The following is a 22,275-nucleotide window of genomic DNA, read 5'->3' as shown; positions in this document are numbered from 1 at the left end:
AGCATCATTTTTCTGTCAGGAAGGACCTGGGTGTCTTAGTTACTCTTTTTCTGCTGAGATAAAACACCACAAACAAAGCAAATTAAAAAAGACAGTTTTTACAATGTGTTGGACTCACACATTCAGAGGGTTACAGTCCATGATATCTGGGAAAAGGCTTGGCACTAGGAACAGCTAAAAGCAGTTAACATCTTGGCCCACAAACAGAAGGAAGATAGAGACCCTGGGAATGGCAGGATCAAGGATACAAGGGCCATATCTAAACATAAGAAAAGCAATATACAGCAAGGAAACAGCCAACATCAAATTAAGAGAACCACAAAGCGATTCCAATGACATCAGAAATAAGAAAAGGTTTCCACAATCTCTGTATCTGTTGAATATAGTACTTGAAGACCTAGTGAAGTCATGATTTTGTGAAATTTGTGAAATCTCTGCCACATGCTGCAAGACTATTTTGCATCTATAGAAAATTATCCATTGTCTGACTATGTGATGTGGGAGTCCCCTCTGTGTGCTGTGATAACCATTAATGAAAAAAGAAAGTACTTTGGAGCTATACCAAGACAGAACCTAGGAAGGCAGGGAAAGCTAGACTGAATGCTGAAAATAGAAAGTCAGGGAGAAGCCATGGAGCCGGTGCTAGAGACAGATGTGCTGAAACTTTGCTGGTAGGCCACGACCTCGTGGTAATGCACAGATTAATGAAGATGGGTTAAATTAAGATGTAAGAGTTAGCCAATAAGAAGCTAGAGCTAATGGGCCAAGCAGCGATTTAAATAATACAGTTTCTGAGTGATTATTTCGGGGCTAAGCAGCCGTTAAACAACAAGCAGCTCACTCCCCCCAACAATTATGTGGCTGATTCTTCTGATATTTCATCAGACAGAGGGCTGATATCCAAAATATACAAAGAACTCAAGAAATTGGTCATCAAAAGAACAAATAATCCACTAAAAAATAAGGTACAGACCTAAACAGAGAACTGTCAACAGGGGAATCTAAAATGACTGAAAGACATTTAAGGAAATGTTCAATATCTTTAGTCATCAGAGAAATGCAAATCAAAACAACTCTGAGATTCCATCTTATGCCTGTAAGAATGGCCAAGATAAAAAACACTGATGACAACTTATGCTGGAGAAGATGTGGGGTAAAATGAACACTCCTCCATTGCTGGTGGGAGTGCAAACTGATATAGCTGCTTTGGAAATCCGTATGGTGATTTTTCAGAAAATTAGGAAACAACCTACCACAAGACCCAGCAATACCACTTTGGGGAATATACCAAAAGAATGCTCAATCATTCCTCAAGGACATGTGCTCAACTATGTTCATAGAAGCATTATTTGTCATAGTCAGAACGTGGAAACAACCTAGATGCAACCTAGATTGAAGAATGGATAAAGAAAATCTGGTACAAAATGATGGAATCTTGAAATTTGTAGGAAAATGGATGGATCTAGAAAAAACATATTGAGGTCACCCAGACTCAGTGAGTAAAATATAATATGTATTCACTTATATGTGGCTTTTAGACATAAATCAAACGACCCTAAAGAAACATACATGAATCTACACAGGAAGGTGAAAGAGATAAGATCTCCTGAGTAAATTGGGAGTGTGGGGTTCATAGGAGAAGGTAGAAGGGGAGAGAGGAGGAAGAGATGGAGCAGAGAAAATGTATAGCTCAATAAAAACAATAAAATGGAGTGTTGCAACAGTGGTGAATTATTATCATATTTATGTAAGGAATATTCTTGTATATTTGAATTTCATTTATCATATAAAAAGAATAATGTTTATTATTTTGTCTTGCATTCTATTTTCTCCACGTGCTAAGTGCTGAGATTGTAGGCATGGCCCACCAGCCTTGACTAAGAGGATTTGGGGGGTGGGTTCTATTGCTTTTTAAATTGATCAATTTGTTTTTTAAAATTTCATTTTACATTCCAACCACAGTTCTCCCTCCCACCTCTGCTCACACTCCCCATGCCTCCCCACAGCAGCGCACATCTCTTCTACTCCTCCTAAGGGTAAGGGCACATTAATTTGGGACGGGACCAAGTCCCTCTTCCCTGCATTAAGGATAGCATCACATCTCAACACAGAGAATGGGCACCAACAAACAAGGCTGAGTACCAAGGATAGATCCTGATCCCACTGCCAGTATTACCTCAGATAGTCCAAACTTCACAACTATCTCTCCACATACAGAAGGCCCATCTGAGTCCATCAATTACTGGAGAAGCCTCTATAATGATAGTTGGGGTAGTCACCAATCTGATAATAGGGGAAGGCCGGTTCATGAACCCTCTTCACTACTGCTAGGAATCTTAGCTGGGCTCATCCTTGTGGATTCATGGGAATTTCCCTAGCACCAGGTTTCTCCCTAAAACCATAGTGACTCTCTCTATCAAGTTCCCTCTTTCATTGCTTTCCCACTCCATTCTCTATGACCATCCTGTTCCCTCATGTTCTCCTTCCCCATTGCCTCTCCTTCACCACCTCCTCACCCCCAGTTTACCCAGGGGATTTCATCTAATTCCCCTTCCCAAGGCGATCCATGCATCCCTCCTTGGGGCTTCCTTGTTACCTAGCTTCTCTGGAGCTCTGGATCTCAGCCTGGTTACCCTTTGCTTTACATCTAATATCCACTTAGAAGTGAGTACATACCATGTTTGTCTTTCTGAATCGAGGTTACCTCACTCAGAATTTTTTTTCCAGTACCATCCAATAACCTGCTAATTTCATGATGTCGTTTTTCTAAAATAAGAATAATACTTTATTATATAAGTGTACAGCATTTTCTTTATCCCTTATTCTATTGTGAGACATCTAGGTTGTTTCTAATTTTGGGCTATTGGGAATAGAGTGGCAATGAACATGGAATAGCTATTATCCTTCTGGTAGGTTGAAGTGTCCTTGGGGTATATTCCCCAAGTGCTATATGTGGAATATGAGGTAGTTTGAGTCCCATCTGTAGTACAAGTATTGAAGAGATCAGGATACAAGGAACCTATCTAAACACAATAAAAACAATTTACAGCAAGCCAACAGCCAGCATCAAATTACACGGAGAGAAACTCAAAGTGATTCCACTAAAATTAGGAAGAAGACAAGGATGTCCACTCTCTCCATATCTTTTCAATATAGGATTTGAAGACCTAGCTAGAGCAATAAGACAACAAAAGGAGTTCAAGGGATACAAATTGGAAAGGGAGAAAAGTTAAACTTATTATTTGGAGATGAAATATAAGTGATCACAAAAACTCTACCAGAGAACTCCTACAGGTGATACACATCTTCAGTAATGTGGCAGGATGCAAGATCAACTCAAAACAATCAGTAGCCATCCTATATACAAGTGACTTGATTGGTTGAGGGGGAGAGAAATGGGAAGCTGTGGCGGGGAGGAGGCAGAAATCTTTAATAAATAAATTAATTAATTAAAAAAAAGAAATCAGAGACATCACTTTTTGCAAAAGCCACAAATATAAATTCTCTTGGGGTAACTATAACTAAACAATTGAAACACCTGTATGAGAAGAACTTTAAGTCTCTAAAGTGATGTGGGAGAGTCTTCTGTTTTGTCTTGATTTCATTGGTTAAAGAAAGAAACTGCCCTGGCCCTTTAATAGGACAGGAAATTAGGTAGGCGGAGTAACAGAACAGAATGCTGGGAGAAAGAAGCCAAGTCAGGCAGTTGCCATAGCTGTGCTCTCCAACATGGATGCAGGTTAAGATCTTACCGGTAAGCTACCACCTTGTGGTGGTACACAGATTATTAGAAATGGATTAATCTAGATGTGAGAGTTAGCCAATAAGAGCCTAGAGCTAATGGGCCAAGCAGTATTTAAAAGAATACAATTTCCGTGTAATTATTTGGGGTGTAAATCTAGCCATGTGGGCAGCCGGGTGCTGGGGAGGCAGCCCACCGCTCACTCCATATTACAGAGTGGTGCCCTACAACATTAAAGAAAGAAACTGAAGAAGATATCAGAAAATGGAAAGATCTCCCACGCTCATGGATGCTCTTGCATAGGTAGGACCAACATAATATAAATGGCAATCTTACCAAAAACATTCTAGAGATTCAAAGAAATACCCATCAAAATCCAAACACAATTGCTCACAGACTTATAGAAAAATATTCAACTTCATATGGAAAAACAAAAAATCCTCAGAATAATTAAAACAATCCTGTACAATAAAAGAACTTCCAGAGGCATCACCATCCCTGACATAAAACTTCACCATAGAGCTAAAGTAATAAAAGACAATTTGGTAGGCATAAAATCAGACACATGGACCAATGGAATCAAATAAAGATGCTGTCATTAATTCACACACCTGTGAACACCTGATTTTTGACAAGGAAGTCAAAATATACAATGGAAAATGGAAGTATCTTTAACAAATGGTGCTGGATAAATGGTGTCAACATGTAAAAGATTACAAATAGATCTAAATCTTCAGCCATACACAAAACTCAAGTCCCAATGTATCAATGACCTCAACATAAATCCAGTTGCTCTGAACCTGATAGAGGAGAAGGTGGGAAGTATCCTTGAACACATTGGCACAGGAGACCGCTTCATAAATATAACAGGAGTAGCACAGACACTGAGAACAACAACCAATAAAAGAGACCTCCTGAAACTGAAAAGCTTCTGTAAGGCAAAGGACATAGTCAATAAGACTAAATGACATCCTTCAGAATGGAAAAAGGTCTTTACCAATCCCACATCTGACAGAGGACTGATCCCCAAAATATATAAAGAACTGAAGAAACGAGGCTCAAAATACCCCAATTTAAAAATGGGGTATAGAGCTAAACAGATAATTCTCAACAGGACAATCTCAAATTGCCAAAAGAAATTTAAGGAATTGCTGAACATCCTTAATCAACAAGGAAACATAAATTAAAATGACTCTAGGATACCATCTTACACCTGTCAGAATGACTAAGATAAAATTATGAGGACAGCTTATGTTGAAGAGGATATGGAGTTAGGGGAACACTCCTCCACTGCTGGTGGGAGTGAAAACCTATACAGCCACTTTGGAAATCAGTATGGTGGTTTCTCAGATTGGGAATCAATCTACCTCAAGACCCAGCTATACAACTTTTGGGCATTTTTTGTTTGTTTGTTTTTGTTGTTGTTCGGTTTTCAAATGTTGCTTGACTGCTTAGTCAATGTTTTGGAGAAAAATCTTGCAGTTTTCTGTCATAGGTGGATGGCCTATCTTAGACATTCCTCTGAAAAGACTTACCTTATATTCCACAGTCCTACTGTTTATCCCTAGCTATGTCTTCACGGTAGATCCTACACTCACTGCTATAATGCAAAAATTCCTGAGAGGAGATAGTTTATTTCCAAAAGTGAGTTCTGCCAATTGTCTGAGTCCCCACCTAGGTCATCTTAGTTCTGTTTCTCAGTTGGTAGCCTTCTAAGGAAGGACTTTTGCTTTGAGTGAAAGCGAGGAGAGAAGGGAGGCCTTTCCTGTGTGCAGGGACAGTTGTACAGCAAGGTTATGTTAGAAGCATGAAATCATGATAGTTATCCTGATACTTTTCTTATTTTCGCCCTGTGTTTAAAAGACACATTTTTCTTTAAATATATTCTGATTAGAGTTTCCTCTCCCTTTAACCTCCCCAGTTTCTCCCCTCCTCCCATAACATCCAGATCCACCACCTTTCTGATTCTTATTAGAAAACAATAAGTTCCTAAGAGATAAAAAATAACAAAATTAATTAGAATAAGATAAAATGCAACTATCACATAGAAGTGTCCTTGTGGTAGGGTAAAGTGTCCTTGGAGTATATAACGAGTGTGCTTTATTTGGAATTTAAGGTAGATTGATTACCATATGGAGTACAAATCCATCTAAATCAACTCACAGAAACTCAAAGAGACCAAAGCAGCAAGCATGAGGCAGGCATGGGTCTGCACCAGGTCTTCAATGTGTATATTATCTCTTTCAGTATTTTAGGAGAACTTTTATTTGTATTTTTGTGGGGCTGTTGAGTGTGTGAAGAAGTGCGTCTCTGATTCTTGGGTCTTCTTGTGGGCTCTTTTACTCCTGTTCATTTGTCTCATCCAATTTCAATTTGATAATTGTGATTTAAAGTCTTATTCTAATTTATTTTGTTGCACTTTGCTGTTATCTCTTAGAAGCATATTATTATCTACTGAGAGATAGAAACAGAATGGATCCTGAAAGAAGGGAAGGTAGAGCAGAACTGGGAGGAGTAGAGGGAAGGAAAATTATAATCAGGATAGATTACGGGGAAAATCTATTATGAATGAAATTGAAAGGATGATTCCCAGAAAGAAAGATAACACAAAAGGGTCATGGCTCACAGAGATACACTGACTCATATTTTATTACTTCTAGGTCATTTGGGTATCAGTACTTATCCACCAACATCTCAAACCTAGACCACAGTCAGTACTGAGATGTTATTGCTTCTTCCGTTGCCCTCATTTACCTTTTGTTTCCATCCCTCCATCCCTCTCTTTTTGCTTTTGTCTTCACTTAATTTAGGTAGCTCTAGGTCTACCACACTCGCTCACCTGTTTGCCATTACTCCTTGTCTTTATCTAGAAGTTATATATTAAAGGCCTGTTTTAATATCATTCTTTGTAGTATTCCAATAATTGTTGAGGTTAAGCAATGTCTTATGTGGACTCAGTCTTCTATAGTCTGGCATCTTCTCAGGTACTCTTTATTAATTTTTTCCAGTTGAAACCTGGGAGGAGTGAGAATATGAGCAGAGGTCAAGACCATGATGAAGACACCCACTGAAATAGTTGTGAGCTCACCAACTCTGGCCAGACAAGGAAGGAACCAGCATAGGACCAAGCTGGACCTTCTGAATGTGGGTGACAGTTTATGGCTGGGGCAGACTGCAGGGCCACTGGTTGTGACACCAGGATTTATCCCTGCTGCTGGTGCTGACTTTTTGGAAACCATTGTCTTTGGATGGATACCTTGCTCAGCCTGGATATAGTGGGGGAGGCCTTGCTTCTTCCTCTGGGCAATGTGCCTTACCCTCTCTGAGGAGTGGATGAAGGTGGGCTGGGAGGGGGGGTAAGTGGAGGGAATGGGCTGAGGAGAGGGAATAGAAACTTGGATAAGCATGTAAATGAGAAAAAAGATAGATTGCTTTCTTTCTAAAAAATACTCACTTTTCTCACTCATCTGAACATACATACAATATTTATTTAATGATTTTGTATATTGAGACATATACTAGATGATGTGTGAAAAGGAGGACATATTTCAGAAAACCTCTCATTTTTGAAACTTACAAAGCATGCGGTGAGATACATAAACGTGCAGAAAGTGACAGTACCTTAGGGTTTTATGAACCAATAGCTACCGCACATTTAGTTATTGCCATAAATGGAGTGATGGACAGTATTGGCAAAGTTAAGAAACAAAATGAGCAGCCTGACCAAGATTATAAAAACTACCTTTCAAGCCCTGAACCTAATTAGTGCTTTAAAAGAGGAAGAAGGTATGCTAGAGAGGGTTTCAGGAAGCTACTCATACTCTCAGATATGACCGCATATCAGCAACATATAATTATTAATTCCGCATGATACTGGCATGTTGAACCACCTGCAAGGTAAAGTTGAAGTAAAATTGATGGGACTGAGTACTTCAAAGTATCATTCATTGTTAGGTTACTTTGCTTTAAAGAGCATAAGGTTTGTTGTTATTTTTGTTGTTGTTATTATTTTTATTGTTATTATTTTTCCTTTGACTGAAAATAGATTGTTTTCTCATGCAACAAAAGTCCCATGAATCCTATCAAAACACTAAACCTGGAATCCAATATGCTCAAAGGACCAGATGCAGACCCTTGCAGAGACTCTGAATGTTGGATCGGTCTCTCTGAATTCACATAGGCTTTGATGAAGCTGTTACCAGGTTTGGGGATGTAGCTCAGAGGTAGAGCACATGTTTTGCATATGTGAGGCCCCGGGTTCGATCCCCGGCATCTCCAAAGCAGTTCTTTTAACCTTTGACTGTTCTTTTTCAGGATGTTTCTGTACAAGGTGTCCCAGACTTTAAATTCCCGTGATGAGGTCATATATGCATAGCTAATTATTGGAATGAAATTGCTCGTTTGTCACCGTGTCAGCAATGTTCATCTTTGTGACGACATTTCCATAGATACCACCATGGTCTGGTGAGTACAATGTGGTCGGGCTTTTAGGGATATGCTTTGTTCACAGAGCGGAAAAAAAAGAAAAGCTCTGCATTCGTAGTGGGGACAGTTTCTCTAATGGGTATGCTTTCTTGAGTGAAAACAAGGGTGAAGAGTTCTTCCTTTGAGAGGAAGTAAGGGAGGGCTGGGCGGAGCCATTCCTGGTTACTAAGGGGGAGGCAGCATTACGGTTGTCATAGAAACCGGGGTCATTATGGCGACTCTTTTCAAATGGCGACCGGACGATGTCCTGGAAAGGAGCATTCAGTTCCTGGTGTTTGGACTGAGTTGAGCTTATGGATTCCCGGAGGTGAGCACCAGAATCTTTCTGAGGGTTGGGAGGCAGATGCAGGGATTCCAGACCCAAGTAGGGCCACTCCTACCTCGGGGTTTGCAGCCTGTGTTTCTCCGGAAGGAGAGAGACTTGCGACCATTCTGCCTCCTCCTGTGCTGTTCTGTACAGGGCTGTGCTGGAGCCATTGTCCAGGAGGGGAATTGTGGGAGAGTGAACAGGAGGGAGATGAGGCCAAATGAGCACTCTGTGATCCCGACTTCCTACTCTGTGCTTGAGATTGTTCGCCCATGGATCGGTGAGATGTAAGAGATAAGTGAGATAGCAGGGCTGTCTTTCCAAGTTGCAGTCAGTCAGATCTCTGGGCAAACAGAAAAGAAAGCAATTGTTTTCTCTTTGAACAGTTTTAATATTATTTGAATGAGTTAATTTTCAGCTATTTATTCCCAGCTTTATTTACCACTGGATGACCAGCGAGCACCTTCCTCTCCACTACCCCCTTCTTCCCCAGACCTGTCTGTACATGTCCCTCTCTGTGAAAAGGCCATGAGATTGCTAGCCCATAGGACCGGTGAGATTTAAGAGGGAAAGCCTAAATGCTAGTCAATAATTACCCTACATGTCTCAGATGAGTGGTAAAAGACTCACTTGGTTAGAGGATTTTCTTTTTAGTAATCTGCGGTTTTGTTTGGATTTGAGACAGCATTTCACTGTGTCCTACCCTGGCTCAGAACTCTCAGTGATTCTCCTGCCTTGGCTGCCTCGTGAAGGGGTTGCAGGTGTGGGACACTTTGTGCTTGGCACCGGTCTGGCATTTTAATTTCCATTTCCTTGGGCCCGCCCTGCCAGGTGGCCCTGATCTCTCCTCAGAATCCCTAAGACACTGCTTATGGCCTTAATATCTCTAATGAATCTCTATAAAGGGGGCAATCCTATCAATACCCCCTTGAAAAGCACACCTGAAATATTTCACGGGTCTCAATGACTACTTTCTGACTGACATATGAGGTTTTCCGTATGTTTCATAGAAATGCTTTATCAGATATATGTATTTCTAACTTTTCTCCTAGCCTCAGACTTATCATCTCAATTCTCATCCATGTCTTTGGAAGAGCAGGAGATTTTAAATTGTAAGATCCCACCTTCTCTAGTTCTTCAATTACGGTTTTTATTCGGTGTCTTGTCTGCGAAATCTTTTCCTGGAACCCAGTGACAGGGATTTTCTTCTTGTGTTCTGTTGGACATTTATAGGCTGATTTTTATATTTTTACATCTGTAATTTATTTTGAATGGTCTTCACATATGATACGATGTAGGTCCTAGTTTATATTTGTGGGTTTGGATATACACTTGCCTCAGCATTGCTTCCTGAAAGGCCATCTTTCTGCATCAAATTGCCTTGTTTATTTGTGAAACATCAGTTCTCCAATAATCCAATCATGGTACATATGCCAGTAATCCCAGTGCCTGGGAGGCTGCAGCAGGAGTATGGTCAGTTCTTCTCAGCACACACTACACGCACTACACACAAGCTTGATGCCAGCATCAGACACAGGAAAAATGTTGACTCGATATAGGCAGTGGTCTGTAAATGTGTGGATGTGAGCGTGGAATGTTGGTTTTGGACTTTTTCTTGCCGACTTTGATTCAATAGCATGCTGGTCCAATTACTGTAGGTTCACACAGAGGTCTCCTATCAGGCAATGCTGTTCTCTAACATTTGTCTGTTTCTAAGGTTTACACAAGCTATATATTTAGTCTACAATGTTTAGAGTTATCCACTCAATTTTTAAAAAGAATAAGTGCTATTTTATTGTTAGTGCATCGAATCTGTAGCTCAGTTTTGAATCAACAGACATCTTACTAATAATGAATTGTTTGAGCCGTGAACATAGTTGTCCTTTATTAAGACAGGTTGTCTCCAATTCAGCAATGTTTGGAAATCTCTCGGCCTATCAGCACTATGGATCTATCTGTCGGGATAATGCACAAATATTTGTACTTTTTGATTCATCTATAACTGCTATTATTTTTTAAACAAATTGATACGTATTGTTTTTTCTGTGAACAAATTATTAAATCTTCTGTAAACTGTCAGGAAACAAGTGTCAATGAAACTTACAAAGGATATTTTTTGTTGCAAGCATGGATTATTTCATGATGCAAACTATATTTGATGTGTAATGCAGCTTGTCCCTATTTTCGTATCGGCATTTACAGGTTATTATTGACAGTCTGAAACAAATGAGAGAAATGTCCCAGAGACAAGTCCATGGCCATCGTCACAGGAATCTCATTCAGACCACATAATTTAGTAGCTCTCACCATCCTGTGTGTGGTCAGAGATGAATCTGTTGTAATGTGGTTGTACCCCTTGAGCTCTCAGTAAACACCAGGGAGCTAGGAGAGTGAGAATGAGGTGTCGTGTGTGTGTGTGTGTGTGTGTGTGTGTGTGTGTGTGTACAGGAATTCCTTGGCAGAGGCTGGTCTGCAAAGACTGGTTGATTGACTCTTAGACCTGCAGTGATATGGAGATGGTGGAAGTCGCAGTCCCAGGGCCTAATTACAATTTCCTTTGTGTTCTCTTGAGCCCATGAGTAGCCACTCCTTGGGCCCCCTGTGTTGGACTTACCTAACACCTTGTTACTAAGTGATGACGTTGGACCTGACATTTAAAATATCAGAATATGTCTCCTTATCAAAGCTTTAAGTTTCTACCAGTCAAACGACTGCGTGTCATCACATAGCAGCTAGTGCCTGTAGCTGTGGTTTCTCTGCTTTACCATAATAGTCTACTTAATATTATCACCCATGTACTTAAAGAGAGTCTATAGTTTCTTCATTCTATTATTATAAAAACTTCATGAAACTGTTTCCACATTGTGACATGTAATTTGTACTAACATAAACCTGTCTCACTCATGTTTACTCACATATATTTGACTCCAGAATGAACTCTCCTCTTCCTTTGAGGTGAGAGCTGTGTGTTTACATTGACATTTGTTAGTGTGTGTTGTGTATATGCTCATGCTTGTGCAGATATGTCCCTGGATATATATTGTGAAAGTTAGTTAATCACTTACTGCTGTGATAGGTTATGTGTTATGATTCTCCTGGTCCTCTTCAATGATGACCTGGTGTGTAGTATACTGCTTACTTATCTCCATATTTCTTTACTCATGTGCTGACCTATATCAGTATGGCTCAACACCCATTTTCCCAAACTGTTCTCCTCTCTATTGCCGTTCTCTATTTCCATGCTCCATTTGTCCCAATATTGGCCAGAGGAATCCATTTAAGATGGCATCAGTGTTCATCTGGTGCCTCTGGAGAATTTCCTGGGTCTAAGCATTGCGCTCTCTGAGCCCCTGTGTGGAAAGGAAGTAATGATGCCCACCTCAAAGAATAATTTTCAGGGCCTGAATGGAGAGAAAACAAAACCTGTGTATTTATGTGGTTGGCGGATTTCCCTTGCCCCCTTTGTGCTGCCCATGGAAGGCTGTGGCATGAAAGTAGGGGCCTGAGTGCACACAGAGAGGGGGAGTTCTTGCCACGGGAATGGGAAATGCACAAGCTCACATTCCCAGTATGTGTCTGCAGTCACAGTTATCACTGTATATGCCCAGGGTGGTGAGATGACCTGGGAGGAGGAAAAACATCATTGTGTACCTTCCATTGATGTCGTCTGCACAGACAAGGCACCATCATTCCATCCCCTGGGATTTATGTGCTTCCTCATCCTGGTTTCCTCTACTTCATGAGTTTTCTTTTCCCTTCTGCTACCTTCTAGTGTAAAGTAAAGGGTTTAATCTTTGCAACCCAGAAGCAGGAGTTTTAAGGAAGAACCCAGTGTGCTGTGATGTCTGCCAGACTGAGCAGAACGTTGGGACATTAAGGGTGAGTTAGTTCCCTTACCCATCCTTAACCATTCAATATGATAACAATACCTCATGTTCTGTTCATTAGCAGCTCTTTGAGGTTAAATGTGATCCCATGTGCCTAAATGCCTTGTCATCTCAGTTGGATGGAAGGATCAAGGCACTGTGAAGTGAGTATGTTACATCAGCTATCCCAGATCTCTCTGGTCGGTGTTAGTGCTACTCAGATATCGTGATTGCCTTCAAGTCTAACCCTATTTGATGTTACTGCAATTATAGTTCCTTCACAATCACCATTGTAAGAACAGAATCTACAATACATTTACTCTGTGTCTATAGAGGACCACATCACATCACTTATACTTTTTGCTTCAAACATCACACAGAACTGAGAGATATTAAAAGGAAAAGGAAACGTATATATTTTAATCATATTCTGCATTGATATTCTTCTTCTTTCTTCCAGATATTTCTGATTCCTCTAAGATTTGTTTGTTTTAGAAATTTCCTTTAGCCCTTTTTAGCAGCATGTCTCATATTGATAAACAATTACGTTTACTTTTGATGATGGTTTTTTATCCCCAAGATAATCCAGCAGAATAATTTATGTAGACATAGAGATTCAGGTTTGATAATTGCTTTTATTCAGCACTATAATAAATAGTGTGCTTTATCCCTTGGACTGCATGCCTCATTATAATTACGTGGCTCTCTTTTTGTCTACCAGAAACAGAATTCCTTCAACATGATCTCAAGGTTTTTTCTTTTTTCTTTTCTGAAGTTTGACTATATCAATCATTTCATGTATCTTGGGTTCATATGCTTCCTGGTTTACTCAACATTGTTTTAGAAATAGATTTTTTCCTTTGTGCTTTCATCTACAAGTTGTTGCATCTTCTGTTTTCATGGCCCACATATTTCACTGCCCTCTCTTTTCCTTCCTCTTTTAAGCTCCTGTTCGTCTCCTCATGGTCTGTTTTCTAGTTTTATGACCTGCAAGCATGACCACACACAGCCACACTCACAAACGAATTCAACTCTAGATTCGATATCTGAGAGAAAACTTGGGTCTTTTATCCTTACTTAGTCTGCATTGTTTTACAGACCTTCTGGAAAACTTGGGTCTTCTCCTACATTAATGGATGCATAGAGGTCACCATTCTTGGAATATTTTTGTCTTTTCTGCTAAGCCGTGGTTTCTATTGCTGTGAAAGAGGCCTTTCAGTGCATCAGTGCCTAGATACATATGTGCCTCCCAAAACCAGTTTGTGATGATTGGTTCTCTCCTTCCACCTCATGGGTCTTGGGAATTGAACTCAGCAGGCAGGCATAAGTATATGTGCCTTTCTTTTACCAATTGAACTACCTGCAAATTGCAACATTTTAATCCATACATGCATTTGTGTACAAATTTAACAGTCTCATGTGGAGTTAGTGTTGGCGAATGTTCCATATTCGTCTGGAGAGTGGGTAGGTTGTCTTCTATCAAGTTTCAGAAGTCCATAGAGCTACAGGAAAATTAGCTTTCATAAATCTTTTCAATGTATTATTTCCCATATGATTATTGTTGCATCGAAAACAGTGTGTTCCAATCTACTATTGTTCCTGAGCTTTTCCTTATCCATTGCATTACTCAGATCTCACTAAAGCAGTGGTTCTCAGTCTTCCCAATGTTGTGATCCTTTAATCTGGTTTGTCATATTGTGGTGACCTACGACTACAAAATTATTTAATTGCTACTCATAACTGTAATTTTGCTATTTTTATGGACCACAATGTAAATATCTGTGTTTATTTATAGTCTTATCTGATCCCTGTGAAAGGGGTCAAACTCAAAGGTTGAGAACCACTGATCTAAAGGAATATAATTGGTAGAATGTGCCTCCCAAAACCAACAATGGCTCTGTCTGGCAGAAAAGCCATAAATGGTAGTTGTTCAGTCAACAAGACTGGATGTCTCAGCAGTCCCAGTTTGGCACTGGAGATCTAGAGGATTCTTAGGGACCTGCTACTTTTCTTCAGTCACTATTGGAGTCCCAAAAATGTAGGTTCTAACTCCAACAAAGGGATGCCTCAGAAGCAGGGTAGATGACATTGCTGATAAGAATGAGAGCAAGCAAAAATAAAAACTTTCCTCTTCCACGTCCTTTGATGTGGACTTCCAACAGAGATGATGATTAGGGTGAATATTCTCACCTCACATGATCCAATCAAGAAAATCTCTCACAGGAGAGTCCAGATACTTGAGTTTTAGTTGATTTCAGATGTAGTCTTAGTGACAACCAAGATTAGCCATCACATTCCTCAAAAAAATGCCACATTATTGGTATATTTCTTGAAAAAGTAACATTTTGCCACTAAAGTTGAGCCCATAGAATTATTGTGGGTTTCAAAAATATCTCTTAATTGCATATTCTTTTAAGCATTTCTCAAATATCAGAATTTTTATCTCAGGTTACCTTTTATTTGTAATTGGCTATTATTTTTTGTTCATTTCTAAGTGTTCAGTGTAACATTTAAGGGATATGTGCTTAAAAGTCAGTATTTTAAGATTTTATCTTTTTTTCTGTCAATTATGTTTTATTTTATTTTATTTTTTATTTTTTATTGAAAAAAATTTCCGCCTCCTCCCTGCCTCCCATTTCCCTCTACCTCCTCCCACTCCTCTCCCCCTCCACCCACTCCTCTCCCCCTCCCTCTCCAGTCTGAAGAGCAGTCAGTGTTCCCTGCCCTGTGGAAAGTCCAAAGTCCTCCCCCCTCCATCCTGGTCTAGGATCATTGGGCTACCAGGCGACCCTGTTTATGTGCTGAGGAGTTCCATCTGGACGGGTGAGTGTGTGCTATCCAGGGGCAGATTGTCCAGGAAAAGAGCACAAACCCCCCTCCCCCAGCTCCTTCTGCAGGGCTGTCTTTCTTACACACGGCCTCCCCCCAAAGCCTGCGTTTTCTGAAAGGTTCTTTGCTCAGGAACAGTTTTCTGCTCCTACATTAAGGCTACCCACCCAGAGAGGTGAGTGTCTGCCAACCGGGCAGGCCTCAAGGACCCCCCGAAAGGGAGCACGTGCACCTTCAGCTTGTTGGCATGGTGTCCTGTGTTCTACTTGTCCCCGCCCTGCCCCCCAAGACCCCCCTTTTGTCCGCGGGTCATTGGACTACCAGGCGTCCATGTTTTGGTGTTAAGATTTTATCTTAACAGGTAACCTGAAGAGTATTTTTCTTTGCTTGATGTATTCATATACATTTACATTTATTATGAAATCAATACTCTTGGTCACTTAGAATCATCTCTATTCTATTACATGAAAAGCCATAGGTAGCACTTACCTTAATGATGTCTGTGAGATGTTCTGTATCCTAGATACAAGGATTCATTAATCTGGTGCATGGTTTTCAAACTTGTATTCCCCATCAGGGCATTGTCTTCATTTATCAACCATTACGTGGAAGAGCATACAGCTGACACTTGATGGACGTCCTAACAACAAGCTTCTCAACTTATAAAAAGAGGTTTGTTATATCTAAGAAGTTTGGTTTTTATTGCTTTTATTGAGCTATACATTTAGCTCTGCTTTCCTACCTTCCTATACTCTCCCCTTCCTCCTCTCCTTTGACCCCCCCCCCATGGCCAGTTTTCTCAGGAATTCTTGTCTTTTTCTCCTTCCTATGTAGACCAGCAATGTCTCTCTTTCTTGTCTAGGTTGTCTGGGGTTGTGGAAAGTAGGCTGGTTTTTCTTTGCTTTTTATCCAAAAGTCACTCATGAGAGAGTACATATTACATTTGTTTTTCTGGGTCTGGGTAAGAAGTTTGTTTTGAATCCATGTTCCTGAGCTTGAAGGTATTTAGGTTGTTCCTCAGTCTGTTCCTCACTGCCTTCACATCCTTCATTGCACCGTTTATCATAGCTAGTTCTGTTGCTCTTTCTCTCCCATTTCTCCACCACACATTTTGCTCACCATAATGGCTTCCTGGAAGTAGCGGGTCGACCTGTGAATGTCTTCCCCAGCCCAGGCTTTGACAATGCAGGCTTGCCTGTGGGTGTGTGGCACCTGCCTGAACAGAATGGTGTCAGGCAGCCTGGGGATATCTTCCCGGCACCCAATGACTGCAATGTTTTAAAAATTGTGTGTATATTGTAAGCATTGCTGCTCAGATGGAAAGGGATCCTGGCAGTCAGGAGCCAAGGAATACCACAAATTCACCTTAAACTTAGAAGCTCACAGCCCTGCTTCAGGGAAAGCTTTTCCCAAATTAACAGCTCTGCTCTGGTAGGGGAGGGTTTCCCTAGCCAAGTTGTTACAGCTCTGCTCAGATCCTCAGAAGAGTAACAACTCTACTCTGCTAGGAGAAGCTTTTCCAGTTCTGCTCCCCTCTCCTCCACTCGTCTCCAGTTGAAGTCATTGCTTCTCTGTTCTTCTTAGGCAAAGAAGGTCTCACCCAAGCCTCATTCAAGAGATTCACTGGGAGGGAAGAGTCCAGGAGGTGGCTGACCCTGCAAAAGTGGGAAAGGCAGCTCCCAACTGAACAGGTACAGGGTGGTTTCATGCTCAATGATCTGCTGGTTTTCCTGCTCTGGGATTGGTTCCTTTTATGCTGAGATATTGGTTAGTTTGTTTTGCGGAATTGGTAAGTGGAAGAGTGTGTTTCTGTAGCTTTGGTTTCAGGGGCAAATGTGTTTATTTCACTGGCCTTTTTTAAACGTTGGACTCTGGTTTCAGGGCCAGTGAACTGATTCTAGTCTCAGGGTCAGTGTATGTTTCTTTTGCTCTGGTTTCAGGATTAGGGTGTGCTGCTTTGGACAGAAACGGGTGTTGCTCCCCTAGAAACAGATATGCAGTCCATTGTGGGCCAGCAAGTGAGTGCTGAGAACCCAGTCCGGGTCTTCTGTAAGAGCAGCAAGTCCTCTTAACCATGGGGCCATCTCTGCAGTCCAAGTCATCAAATATTAAACGTAATTACTATTTTTCTACTTTTCCCCATAATGACAATAGACATCTTCTTATACTCAGGTAGGTAAAAGTTTCATTATTATTTACCAATCCATAAAGTTTCATTTCTATGTTAGTTAGGTTTTCACTCCCAACCACTGCCCTACCCTGTCTGCAGGAAATTACAACAATCTGATATTATACCAGCACTCGGGAGGCAGAGGCAGGCGGATCTCTGTGAGTTCGAGACCAGCCTGGTCTACAGAGCTGGTTCCAGGACAGGCTCCAAAACCACAGAGAAACCCTGTCTCAAAAAAAAAACCAATCTGATATTATAGACAAATTAATATATATGCTGGAATGTATTAGAATAGAACCAGAGTTTAGAGACATCTGGCCTTCATTCATCTTGAATATATGTTTAAATTTATCTATTTTGTTGCCTATGATAATTGTTCATTCTTAATATTAAATGGTGTAGCAATGTATAGCTACACAGAAAATTTTATAATTTATTTTTATTTTATATGTATATATGTTTGCCTACATATAGGTATGAAGAGCACATGCATGCCTGGTGCCCATGGATGCAAAGAGAGGGTATTGGATCCCTTGGCACTGGAGTTACAGTTGGGAGCTGCCATGACAGTCTTGGGAAATGAGTCATTTACCTGTAGCCTGTTGTTTTGGTTGTTTTCAATTTCAGTGTCTTTTATATAAAGCTGGTGTGAACTGAAATAAATAAGTCATTAAAAGAAAATATGTCCTCTTCCTCCAGGTTATATATTTGGGAATGTGATGGTCAGATGACAATTAACATATGAAGACATTGGGAAATACTTTTCCAAGTCTCTGTCCTGTTTTCCATGGCCACCAGCAGTGGGTACGAGAGTTTCATCCTCCACAACCTGCCAGGTCTTTGTATGACAAGTCTTTATTTCTGAGTATTTTATGGGTGTGTCAAGAGTCCCCTCAGAGTCACCTGTCTCTCTTCCCTAAGTGTTAAGCATGTTGCGGCTGTATGTTTCTCTTAGTGGAGCATCTACTCACCCTTCTGGCCAACTTTTATTTTCTGAAATGTCTATTTTCTTACTGGCTCTTTTTGAGGTTTGGGAAATCTGGAAACAGTAAGACTGTCACCTGATACACAAGTTCCCACATTCATTTTCCCAGGCAGGAAAAATATGTTACTAACATATATTTGGAAGAGTGGACATTTTCTCACTTTATGGAGTTCTTAACAATCCAGTTGTTCATTTAATGAAAGGAGGTTTGTTATATCTAAGAAGTTAGTCTGTAATTCATTCGTTTTCTCCTACACGATTCATGTTTAGGTTGTATTCTTTTCAAAAAAATATTTATTTATTTATTTATTATGTATACAATATTCTTTGTGCATGTCTGCAGGCCAGAAGAGGGCACCAGACCTCTTTACAGATGGTTGTGAGCCACCATGTGGTTGCCAGGAATTGAACTCAGGACCTTTGGAAGAGCTCTTGACCACTGAGCCATCTCTCCAGGCTCTAGGTTGTATTCTTGATCAATTATCTTTTAGATTTCTTTTCACTATGTACTGAGTGTCTGCCTGTATGTCTGTGTGTACGATATGCGCATTTGAGTGCCGATGTCCACAGAGACTAGAAAAGACTGTCAGTTCCCCTGGCTCTGGAGTTATAGGCATCTGTCGGCCACCATATGGGTGCTGGAAACTGAAGTCAGGTCATCTGCAATAGCCAAAGGCACTCTTAACCTCGGAGATGTCTCTAGTCCTGTGTAGATCCTTTGTTTGTTTTGGGTTGACTTTTGTATCCTGAGATAAACAACTTGTCTATATTTATATTTGTGCATGGGGAGGTCTGCTTGTCCCAAAATAAGACAGAAGACAGGGCATTGAAGGGGATATGAGAGGGAATACATAGCCCCTCATCCTGTGATCATTTTTACATTTTTAGGACATTCAAGAAGCCTCAGCCCAACTGATAGAGCCAAAATTACCTGCAGATATGATGCAACTATTCCTAAAAACATCTCAAAGTAAGTTTAAAAATAAAAACAAACAAACTGGAGTCTGAAGATAGGGTTCATTCTTTTATATTTCTGAATGTCTTCCAGAGGATCCAGAGTTGATACCCAGCACCTACCCAATGGTTGACACTGTTTGTAACTCCAGTTCCAAGACATCTCAAACTCTGGTTCCCTCTGTGAGCAGTAGGTACTCACTCATGTGGTGCACAAACTTCCCTATGGAAAAACATTCAACAAATATAAATAAATTAATTAATTGTGCTTACTTAGGACAAGAATACTTGTAAAATCACATATTAACCTTAAATTTAATTTACTAAAAGAAATTTTAAAAGCGATAAGAACATTTCAAAAGATTATTTTTTTATTTTTGACTTTTTAATAACATATTGTATATTTTTCCTAATGGGAAAACAGAACCCATTTAAAGACTCAAAGTATTCTTACATGTAATTTTAAAACAATGTAACTCTGAGAGCCATAAAAATCTTCACATTTCTCACTCTTCTGCCCTCCTCACACACCCTTTGTACTGACACCTAATCTCAAGTGTCTCTCTCTAGTCCTCACTGAGGCCGTCATGCATGAGCCATCCTTATTCTGTGTGAGCTTCTATCCACAGGATTAATAAGCTCACAACCTTTGCTTCATCCTGGCTTTTTCTGAAAGTTTTTTCTGCAGCCTAGACCCAGTTTACCAGGGTCAAGGTCATCAAAGGACAGGGTGATCCTCAGGCTGAAGGTCACGATGCTGGGCTGCTCCTCCCTACCACTACAGGGAGTCCCAAAAAACCTCGGTGACCAGCATATTCCTGCTTCATTGAAGTGTCTTTGTGTCTTTGCTAAAGGTGTCCCCTCACACGTGTGTGACTCTTCTGTCCCCTTCATATTCTTTTCTGTCTTATTGTCATTACCAATCAGGCACGCTGTCTTCATTTCTCTAGGTTTATAAGGAGTCTGGAAGTCATGTGTTCATCCTCCAAGATTTTTCCTTTTGAAGGTGTTTTCATGCTCTGGTTTTTCATATTCACTATGAGTTTCAGGATAAGCCCATTAGTTTATGAAAAGTCTGTTAGATTTCTGTTGGTATTGCACTGGATCTATAGGTCTTTTTGAGGAGAACAGACACCTGTATCTTCCATTGCATGAAGGTGATTGCAGAGTGAATTCTAATTGGTCTTAATAATAAAATCTGGAGTCAGATATTACGAGGTTGAATCTATAAGATCAGAACAGCAAAGCAGCCAGCTTCCAGTTCTTTCCTCTATGAAATCCTCAGACCAAATGGAGCATCCTGTCTCTACAAGACCTCAGACTGAATGCCTGGATCTCCTATCTCCTCCCACCTTATATTCCTCTCTTCAACAAACCCTGGGAAGAAAAGTGTGAGCCACCAGTGCCTGACTCTCTTTCTGTTTTAGACTGGATCAATCTAGTGTATCCCAGGGTGGCCTTGAACTCGCAGAGATCCATTTGCCTGTACCTCCTGAGTGTTGGGAAAGGTGAGTTCCAACACTGCCTGTCCTCTCTGGCTAACTAGTGGCTATCTGCACACACTGATTCTCAGGCAAGCTTTATTGTCATAGGACAAACAAAATATCACCACAGTCGACGAATCTATACATCTTTACTCTCAGCAATGATTTGTCCCATTCAGTGTCTAGGCACAACAGAGAAGCGGGCAGAGTTTTTCTAATTATTTCATATTTCCTGATGCTATCTCCAGTGACAGGGATTTTAAATTACAGCTTCCACACATTTCACTGTGGTCAAATGTCTGTGGGTAGATTTTAACAAAAGCTCTCTTTTAGGTTGAAATGTCAGGTTTCTTTCTCTATGATGAAAATGTCTTTGAAAACATATATTTGCTTATGTTTCAATTTCAGTATTTTGAAGTTGCAAGTTAATTATGAGAAAAGAAACAAATGTCCAACACCCAGTTTGGGGGAAATTTTCTAAGGCAGCCACAGGTCTAATGTTTGCCCAAATGGAATCTTTGGAATCATAGAGATACTCCTTCACCTCCCAGCCAGCTCCATCAGGTAGGTGTTGAGATCACAGTGGAGAGAAAGAAGGGGATACATGTGAAGAGTTAGGTATGTATGTGTAACTCCAGAAAGATTTGTATTATGTAGAATAAGTAGGTAACTTTTTTCAAAATATCTAATAATATTTTTGCCAACACAAAAGGGTCAAGGTTAGTACTCGTGTGTTTTCCCTCTTGTTTTCCCATCCAGTCATGCAGATTTTAGCAGTGTCTGCTGTAGACTGTTTACAGAGGGGGTGTTTTATGGATGGGTCTTGCCATATGGATTATTACCATGACGCCTGCTAAGTGTTGCTCTGATACCTACTTCCCTGTGCAGTTACTAGTATACAAGCATTGCTTGTCTTTGAGTAAAGTTTCCCTTTTATCTTTTGTTTATTAATGGATTTACTCATGCGTTTGTGTCCACTCAGAAACACCCATTTTTTAAAGGAGTACCACTTTGTCATCATTATATACTGTGATGCTTAAATTATCCCATAACATGCCCGTGCAAGGACACACATTCAAGTGGACCTGCTCTTCACTTGTTATCTGTCTAGAATTCTGGATTATCTGACCACCCCCAGAAGACAGTAATCACCAAATGCTAGCTGTCAGTGACACTTTGTCTCCTCTTTCTGTCAATATCAGGTCTCTTCTATGATAAGAACAACAGGAAGGCAGAGAGAACACGCAGAAGGTTGACAAGAAGCTGACATGAGCCCTTGTTTCCAGTATGTGAGTCATCAGTGCCACCAGTGTGAGTGTGTGTGTGTGTGTGTGTGTGTGTGTGTGTGTGTGTGTGTGTGATGTGTACATGGGTGTGTATAGGAAGGGTCTGTGAGATGAACAAAGAAGAGGAAGATGTCACTGCACATCTTTGACTTGACTGGATGCAGACA

The 22,275-nt window shown here is 40.4% G+C and overlaps 2 long non-coding RNA genes and 1 other non-coding gene across 4 annotated transcripts; all 3 read left to right on the top strand.

The window, feature by feature from the left end:
* The first annotated feature begins 7,948 nt into the window (after positions 1-7,948).
* Positions 7,949-8,020, top strand: Trnaa-ugc. Its single transcript has one exon. It is a non-coding gene; the product is annotated as a tRNA-Ala (tRNA).
* A 464-nt stretch (positions 8,021-8,484) lies between these two features.
* LOC121436787 lies at positions 8,485-15,157 on the top strand. 2 transcript variants are annotated; one of them, XR_005972792.1, is made up of 3 exons: positions 8,485-8,534; positions 12,307-12,413; positions 15,099-15,157. It is a non-coding gene; the product is annotated as an uncharacterized LOC121436787 (long non-coding RNA). The 2 variants fall into 2 exon arrangements; XR_005972791.1 differs by lacking the exon at positions 8,485-8,534 and adding an exon at positions 11,454-11,489.
* Positions 15,158-17,199: 2,042 nt separating this feature from the next.
* On the top strand, positions 17,200-18,787 carry LOC121436802. The gene is made up of 3 exons (XR_005972810.1): positions 17,200-17,343; positions 18,099-18,235; positions 18,728-18,787. It is a non-coding gene; the product is annotated as an uncharacterized LOC121436802 (long non-coding RNA).
* The last annotated feature ends 3,488 nt before the right edge of the window (positions 18,788-22,275 follow it).

This window comes from Microtus oregoni, unplaced genomic scaffold, assembly GCF_018167655.1.
Source record: "Microtus oregoni isolate MIOR12 unplaced genomic scaffold, Mior012 000050F_003, whole genome shotgun sequence".
Taxonomy (NCBI): Eukaryota; Metazoa; Chordata; class Mammalia; order Rodentia; family Cricetidae; genus Microtus; species Microtus oregoni.
This window is presented reverse-complemented; position numbering and strand designations above follow the sequence as displayed.